The sequence below is a fragment of the Macrobrachium rosenbergii genome, chromosome 36 (assembly GCF_040412425.1).
Source record: "Macrobrachium rosenbergii isolate ZJJX-2024 chromosome 36, ASM4041242v1, whole genome shotgun sequence".
NCBI classification, from domain to species: domain Eukaryota; kingdom Metazoa; phylum Arthropoda; class Malacostraca; order Decapoda; family Palaemonidae; genus Macrobrachium; species Macrobrachium rosenbergii.
This window is the reverse complement of record NC_089776.1, coordinates 23158556-23167624: the sequence shown is the minus strand read 5'-3', so window position 1 is coordinate 23167624 and position 9069 is coordinate 23158556. Positions and strand designations below refer to the sequence as shown.

The 9069-nt window shown below is 35.6% G+C and overlaps 1 protein-coding gene and 1 long non-coding RNA gene across 2 annotated transcripts in view; one reads left to right on the top strand and one right to left on the bottom strand.

Annotated features, from left to right (window-relative positions):
* Positions 1-9069, bottom strand: part of LOC136825014 (uncharacterized) — a 653512-nt gene that overhangs the window by 163088 nt on the left and 481355 nt on the right. The window lies entirely within an intron of this gene.
* Positions 2296-9069, top strand: part of LOC136825013 (uncharacterized) — a 110965-nt gene continuing 104191 nt past the window's right edge. Inside the window, exon 1 of the mRNA XM_067081046.1 lies at positions 2296-2656. The gene's annotated coding sequence lies outside the window, so the exon portion shown is untranslated. The remainder of the gene's footprint in view (positions 2657-9069) is intronic.

Here is a 9069-nt window from a genome sequence, read left to right as displayed (position 1 = left end):
GTTTTCTGTATTTGGGAAAGTACCCTATAACCATTTCCAATTTTCCTTTAATCTCTCATCTGTCCAGAGGCTGATCTACCTCTTCTGGGCCAGCCTCATTTTCTAAATCTATCTCTTTGTGCTTGTTGCATAAAGTCTACAGTAGGGCATCGACACCCGTAAAAGGCGCTGAAAACCGAGAGAAAGAGCGGAATCGATAGCAATCTCGCTGCCTCTCATTTGGCACTTCGCATTCCATTAACGGACAATAGGCCTCATTACAGTATACCTAACAATACTAGAATTACTCATCATATCCTCGTAATTTATGAACAAGGGTACAGTACACACAACAAATCAATTATCAACGTTAACTTGTTATGTCTAAACTTTTTTTTTTTAGTTTAGTGGATTTCTGTCAATATGATAAAAACTTGAATAAGATCAGCTTGACAGAAGAGAATGACGAACGTATTGCTGTTAAATAGCACTGTAAAGTGAATTACCAGTCACAATTGAAGCTATGAGAGCAATCTTGAAACTCCACTAGGAGTTGAACAAAGAACCCCACACCGCCAATTTAAGTTATGAGAGTAATTTAATAGCTCACTGGAGTTGTAAAATTAAAGTTTCCTTTCTACGTGAGGTTACGAAATAAACGTTACAATAGCTAGCTCTGGATTTGAGTGATATTTCACTGTCAGTTTAGCCTAAGAAGGAATCTTTCGCCTCAAAATAGTTTTTAAACGAGCCTTTCATTGCAAATCGAGTTTGGGTAACGAAAATTACAATGCGTGAGGTCGTGAAATGAACCTTTGACAATTGAGGCTGTAAGGTTACTTTCTATATCAAAACCTTTACCAAAACCCAATTAATTATCAATTTATATTCACCTGAAATTGTACTAACAGAAACTGTTGAATAACTTTGGGTTTTCGTCGATTTTTTTGTGCTTAGTAGCAGATGTGGGGATCCATTCTGGAGTTCTAGGCTTCCCTTTCACTATCATTTATGTTTATGAAATTAACCTTTTGCTATCAATTTTCACTTTAAAGAATATTTACTAACTGAGGCTGTTAAATAAACCTTTCACTTCTGACCGAGGTTTTGAAAATGCTAATATTGTTAACCGAACTCTGTTAACCTCAGATAATTGAGGTTGTGAAAGGAAACTTTAAATTGGGGTCGTAATTAGGACAATTAATTGAGAATAATGATTGTGAAGAGAACTTTCAATTAGTTATTAGGATTGTGAAAGATATCTGCAATTGCTAACTGGCCTTGTAAAGTGAACATCTGATCCTGACTGTGGACTATGCAGTGAACCTGTTACTGCCTGTTAAGGCTCTGAAAGGAATCGTTACAATTATGTTAATTGGCTTCGTGAAGGAAACCCTTAATTGCTGATTGGGGTTTTGCAAAGAACCATTAAACCATCAGTCGAAAGTTCGGCTTGTGAGAGGAAAGTCTCATTGCTAACTGTCGGTGCGACTGTACCTTTTAATTACTGGTGAGAGGCAATGTGATAAGTTAACGATTAAATTTTATAAGTGTTTCTAGAAAACGTACAGTATACGTACCAGAGACAACCGAGGACATTCCATTCTCCTCCCGCTATGATACTGAAATCGATTCCGTCAAGGTAACGTGAACCTCCGGCGATTATTTACCGTTAAGTTAACGTACATTTTACAAACTTTGTATCGTTTATGCAAACTGTCGGACAGTAGTATTTCGAGATCACAGACACACACTTCCTGAAAGTAATTTTAATGTTTTACTGGAGCACTTTCAATTTCTTTACTATTTCAGAAGCACATTAGTAATTAAGCCATCCGGAGTAAGCTGTAGGGGGCATAATTAACGCAAGGGCGTCTTGCTGTGTTCTTTAACAAAACCCCTAAGCAGCAAAATAAGGCGGCATCACGAAGTACAATATTAGATAATTAAATATAGTGGAAATCCAGAAAAGTGATTATTAAGGATACCTAAATAAAATGAGGAAAGACAGAGGAAGGAATACAGACAGATATATATAAATGCAGCACTGTAACAATAACACAAAATTACAATAAGAAGTTGAGAGAGAGAAAGAGAAAGAGCGCGCAATGACGTAATCGCAGTGTCACTGCATTTCAAGGCCTAGAAAGTCTTGAAGTCATCTGATAAGGAAGCAATACGAAATAAGGAAACAATTGTCTCAGCCGAGAAGTACACGAAATGAACAGATGAAGTTATATAATCAATTAGCATAAAAAATCAAACCTTGGCAAACGGCGACATTCGGCAATGAGGCACCCTCAGGTTAGAATGAACAGTGTGGCACCAACCAGCGTGCAGATCGGACGCGTTGCTAAATTCCTCCGTGTCTCTCATCCTCGCTTACTTGTCTGGTGTGGCACGCGCTTCAACCATTTTTTAACTAACTAAATATTGTGTTTGCCTTTTCATCGAGGAAACTTCATTTGTACCGGGAACAATGACAGTTCAAAGCAAGTGGCGATCTCTTACCTTCCTAACGAACGCAAAACTTAAAGAATAATATATAGAACATTTCATAAATTGTTTTTGGTAGGAACTCATCATAACCGCATAATTCGCCTGGAGTAACAAAAGCGAAACGATCAACACTTCTGTGCCTTTTTCCTTTTATTCGACCGCCAAGCGATCTCATCAGGTAAGATTCTATATGGGAATACAACGAAATAGTTTACAAACTGATCATTTCATTGTATATGCCATGCAGCTGACACAGAAGTCCCATTTTCCAAGGACTGTCTATATCGCATGAAAACTAAAGCGACCCAGAGAGCACATCTACAATTTATGGCTGACCTATAGCTCTTGCTATCGACTTACTCTAACTCACATTTTTTCACAGTCTCACCTGAAGTTTATTTGTCACCTCATTCCTCTGATATTAGCTTGCGCCCTTACAGTATAGAAACTTAAGGGTAAAGCGCTTGAATACGGTTAATAACGTCACTGTGTTCTAATATATAAAAGCAAATAGTCGCACGAGTATGTTGGAAATGTTATCAAATAATTAAGTCGTCCACGAAACAAATTTGACCAGTACGTCGTAATGAATTGGAAAATTACTTTAATTCCAATATAAAGGATTATTCGATAATCATACTAGTCTACTTGACTTAATCCCATTCATATTCCAAATAACAATACTCACTTATTTCTTTGGTTGGATTATTCGGTTCGAAGGTAATTCTTTTATCTAACAACAGTAAAAAAAATGGCTATATATATATATATATATATATATATATATATATATATATATATATATATATATATATATATATATATATATATATATATATAAAAGATAAAATCCACGAAAGAAAGGGAAATACTAGAGTCTCCTGCAGGCCTTTCGACTGTCTGTCCTTTTACTTATTCCTTTGTAATCTACATCTGTCATTTATATGAGCTTTCTTTGTAAACTTACTTTCATATTCCTTCAGTCTGCTAAGTAAAGGACGGCAGACAGTCGAAAGGCCACGCAGCACTCCAGCGTTTCCCTTTCCTTCGTGGATTTTATCATTTTATCTTTATTTATATATTCATCACGTTCCAGATGTCCGTGATTCAGTTACACACACACACACACATATAATATATATATATATATATATATATATATATATATATATATATATATATATATATATATATATATATATATATATTTGTATGTGTATATATATATATGTGTGATATAAGTACAAGGTTTTTATATATATAATACAAGGTTTTATATATATATATATATATATATATATATATATATATATATATATATATATATATATTACACACACACACACACACATACATACATACACACAGGGGGGGAGGAGAATTTCTCATGTTTAATCATCCCCAAACATCTTAAAATTCGTTTTGTTCATTCATCCTTACAAGTATGATCAATTTAAAAGGCGGTGCGACGACCGATTTTAGAGGATCACTAAAAGTATCGCAGAAATCTGCTACTTTGTTGAAAGGAACCATAATTAAAACTCTTGTCTGAACTGAGACTTTAACTGCGTAAACGGTATAGAGGATGCTGAAATCTATTTTCTGACAACACTACTCTCTTTGCATCTATCTATCTACACACACACACACACACACACACACACACACACCCACACCCACATATATATATATTTTTTACATACACATACATACAGTCTATATATAAAACGTGTTTGTGTGTGCGCGCGCGTGATGGTAAGTTAAAATTAATAAGAAAAATTAAATATGACATTAAGTAACCACACATATTCTAGAAAAATAAAACAAAACATTATAAAATAAGAATACAATAATACACCTCCTTTAAATAGTCAGAAACATTATTAAATACTGTACCAACAAAATATGTTAAAGGAGATTCCGTACACTTTCGTTCGGAAAAGTTTTGAACGTTTTCTTCGTGAATACGATAAAAAAAAAAAAAAAAACTATCTGCATGAAGAGTGACAGTCCAAAAAAAAAAAATCTCTTAAGATTTGTCACTTTGGCCTCACAGTAAAGGCGAAATGTTACTACGTATTTGTTTGGTAGCATAAGTGGAAAATATTATAATTCGCCTCATATTTACTGAAAATAATCCTGATGGGTTCCGGCGCTTGGTCTTCAAGAACTAAATTTCATAATCAGTCAATCAATAAACTTATCATAGCAAGCACAAAGGCCTTAAGTCATAAGCTAATTGAAAAAACTGAAATAAAACTCATTGTATCTATTATAGATAATATCGCTAAGTTTGTTCCATTATAAAAACCGCCCTTATAGAAGTGCTGGATGTCACCACCAACAATCTCAAAATGAATAGTAGTGTAAATAAGATATAAAATCTAAAAAGTAATTAAATGCCGCATTCATGAAATCCTTAAAACCCTTTAAATTAATGGATGGGAGATTCATGATACGCAGCATATATATCAATTTCCCACCTCCCATTAATCACTAGGGGATAAAAGGGTAAAGGACGAAGATAATGGACTGCCTAGAAAATACTTCTGTCATTCATTTTGACAAATGCTTCCCGTTTTTATTAGCCTCCGCAGTCAGATGAACAGGGAACGAAGAAAAGGTCACAAGGGGAAACGAATAAAACTGCGAAGTTAATTTGTGTGTGTGTGTGTGTGTATGTGTGTATATATATATATATATATATATATATATATATATATATATATATATATATATATATATATATATATATATGTATATATATATATATGTATATATGTATATTATATGTATGTATGTATATGTGTATATATATATATATATATATATATATATATATATATATATATATATATATATATATATATATATATATATATATATTATATATATATTATTACCAAAAAATCCAAACAAGGCCTTAGACAGGAACATGCAACGTCTGATATCATTACCTTAACCGGTAGAGACTGAAAAGTACCCTGTCCCAGGTACCAGAGACCTAATCAGGTCTGGGCAAAAGACAAGGAAGATAAGAGAAGTATGGTTCAGGTAAAGGTAACAGAAGAAACAGAAATTTGTGAAAAAAGATTTTAAAAATTTACAAGGAGTTATAATGGTAAGCAAATTTATAACTCAGGAGTAACAAGGACGTGTAAATTCTTGGAAGCAGAAATTCAATATCATGCCTATTAACGCATAACTTATTGAAACCTACCTCATTTTGTATACTTGAGCGATAGACTTCCACATCCTGGAGGCTAACTGTATACTAAAATTAAATTCATAATACATAATTGGCGATTCTCATCAACTTAGTTTAGTACAAATTCGGTACTCACAGACTAACTTTTGAAAGTTTTGTATTTTTAATTCTAGCATAATACAAGTGCATCCGGGTAGGGTAAATATTAAATTAAGAGCTTATTTGTTTCTACATACTTAGATATGGTTTCAAAATGTTATCAAATTTTTACATATAAAGGTTTATACCAATTCTACGATCAGATTAACGAGCAAACATTTATACCGTGCAAAGAGGCATTCTTAACGAAAACTGACATCCTAGATTCATTACTTACAATGACTGTCCGTCTTATAGGTGCTCTTATTTGGGTCACTAAGCGAACCAAATATGCACAACTGCCTATCAATATCATGAATGAACATAACGATGAACTGCAAAACTACCGACAAAAATATAAGTATAGTATCAGGTCGCCCTATCGGAATTTCATTTATTTTCAACTTTTGTAGTAAAGAATAATTTACTATGACTCTCTAGAAACTAGAGTATAATTACTTGTATAGCTTCAAAATACGGAAAATAAATGAAACCAGCGAGATTTGAAAGGGAGAGGGGAATCTTCAGTATAAATCGCGGAAACGACATGAACTCCAATAACGGAGCAGCAATAACTCGAATAAAAATAGTCTACCGCCATATGAAATTGTAGGCGCAAAGCCCGTAGACTTTCCCACGCGGCTGTTATGTTCATGCAAACGACTTTACCCGATATGAATAAAACAAATCTCTCTCATAGTAGTTGACGGGATGGGCATTCGTGGACTAACGCCTCCCGCGATTCCAAAATATTTTAGGAGAGCGTAAATGCCAACTGTTTACTAAATAACCTACTACATTTTGGCCTCATGTTTTCAATGTTTCTTAAACCTCCGAAAATTTGATTCCTCTTCTTCTTCTTCTAACGTGCTTTTGTTCCCATTTTTTGTATGGGGTAAGCACGATGCCTTCTTTTGAAGGACTTTGATTTGGCTTTGAGGATAGACCGTAGTCTCGATCGGCTGCCCTGCCTCCAAAATATTCTTTTGTTTTAACTTAACGTAAATATTGCATGCATGGACAAAATGGGTTTCGTATTGACAAAATCACAAACACACGCACGAACGCGTACGAGCAGACATTTATACACACGTTGTACAATATGATTCTAACAAACAATTATGACTTAGGTAATTATAACGGAAGTGAGAGCTGGTGCGCGGAAGGAAACGAAAGTAAAACGTCTGAAGCACTCCTGCCTCTCAGGGGGACTCAAAACCGATTGTCGCTGCGCCGGTAAGAAACACCTTTGCTCTGTGCCATCTGTCGAGTTATCTTAAAGAACTTCAGTTTCCGGTACGTTCGTAATCCTCCATGAACAACCGTAGTACCTACCCGTGATATCCCACCATATACCACTCCCTGTAATAGTCGTTCTTTAGGATAATATCAGGATAGACATAGGTGTATAACTGTTCAGTCTTGGTGAGGCGAACAAGCTGCACGCATACTCTAAGCATCGTGACGCTCGACAGAGCTATTCATCAGATTCGGGCCTCACCCTCTTCAGTGGCTTCAACGTCGCTCAGGACTTTATGAAGTCTGGGGAAAACGCTGTTTTGTTATGTGGTTAACTTCATTATTATTATTATCACTCAGAAGATGAACCCTGTCCATATGGAACAAGCCCACAGGAGCCACTGACTTGAAATTCAAGCATACAAAATACAGAGTTCGTTTGAAAGAAGTAACGGAAAGTAATTCGAAATACAGAAAGAAATGATCAGTTATTAGGAAAGCAAAAATTAATTAACATGTGCCAACTCTGCCACGACCCCTGCTCTGGATCAAACACGGGTACTGCTAATATTACATCTTCATATTGAGCTTTCGTTTCAGCCACATGGTGTAACGGGTCTTATAAAGCCGTTAAAGATTCTCAGTTTGCTGGTTCATTGTATTCTTCTCCTTATGACTGAAAGCAAACTGTAGTAATAAATCCGCTGTCTATATCTGTACCTCTTGCCTGAATGTCGACTTTTACAGATATTTATTTTCCTCTGATTTCTTAACAGCTTATTAACTGTGTTTACCTCTAACGCAATTTTGACGCCCCCTCATTTCGTGGTTAGCGTGTCAATGATTTATAAGTAATGCCCAGTTACGTCTACATTTCCTGTAACGACAAAATTATTAATACTTCCTTTTTTAAGTGGATAAGTCTTATATTTCTTTGATGCTTCATATACTTTTTCTGGTCCCGAATTAGATGAAGAGACAAATGAGCATTCTTATCGTTTTATATGAACACACCTCTTGCTTACTGGAGGACATCTTAACAAGTTAAGGTATTTCAAAAATATCATATACTCCATTAGAATGGTCCACAGATACAGATATAGAGCTGTTATGAGTCTACAATATTCTGCAATATTTCCCTATCTTTAAAGTATTTCTTCATTACTTGCCAGATGATTAATATCTCATTCCCTGCTGATCTCTTTCTAAACCCACACTGGCAGTCTCTATCGCTTTTACTATGCATGTTCCTGTTTTGTAGGTGATATTCTTGAGCAAGAAGTTACACCAAACGGGCAGCACTGTTTTCCCTCGGTATCTGGTGCAAACAGCTGTGTGATTCTACATGTATCATGTTATCATCGTCCTATGCACTATTATGCTTCTCTGCCTCAAGATCATGAAATGTTCCGAAACCTCTCCACCGAGTCACTCGGCGGGTATATTTCCCAGTGAGTTTGTTTTTCATTTTTTTCTTTGGTTTTTTATGGTTTTTCTTACATTCATTTGAATGGGCTCCTCGCAAACCCTGTTCATTGTGAATAAACAATGATATCCACTCCAGTCATTTTCCATTCTTAGTCTAAATAACAAAAGCAATAAGAGCCAATGCACACATGCAGGAAGCCCTTAGATGGCTTCGCCAGAGAGAGAGAGAGAGAGAGAGAGAGGATCGATCGCGACCAATAATACATATGAAATAACGCCGAGGTAACATGCCATCACAGTATCGCTCAGGGAATGGCAATAACATAAGTAAAAAATGCGCCGAAGTTTCTTCGGCGCAATCGAGTTTTCTGTACAGCGTATAATGCTCTATGAAACTTTCAGCCACGGCCCATGAAACTCAGCCACAGTCCGGTGGTAGCCTTAGCCACGGCCCATGAAACCCTTAGCCGCGCTCCATGAAACTCAGCCACGGTCCGGTGGTGGCCTGTGTTGTCGGTACCTATAGCGGTGCCAAAAGTACGATTATGGCTAAATTTAACCTTAAATAGAATAAAAAC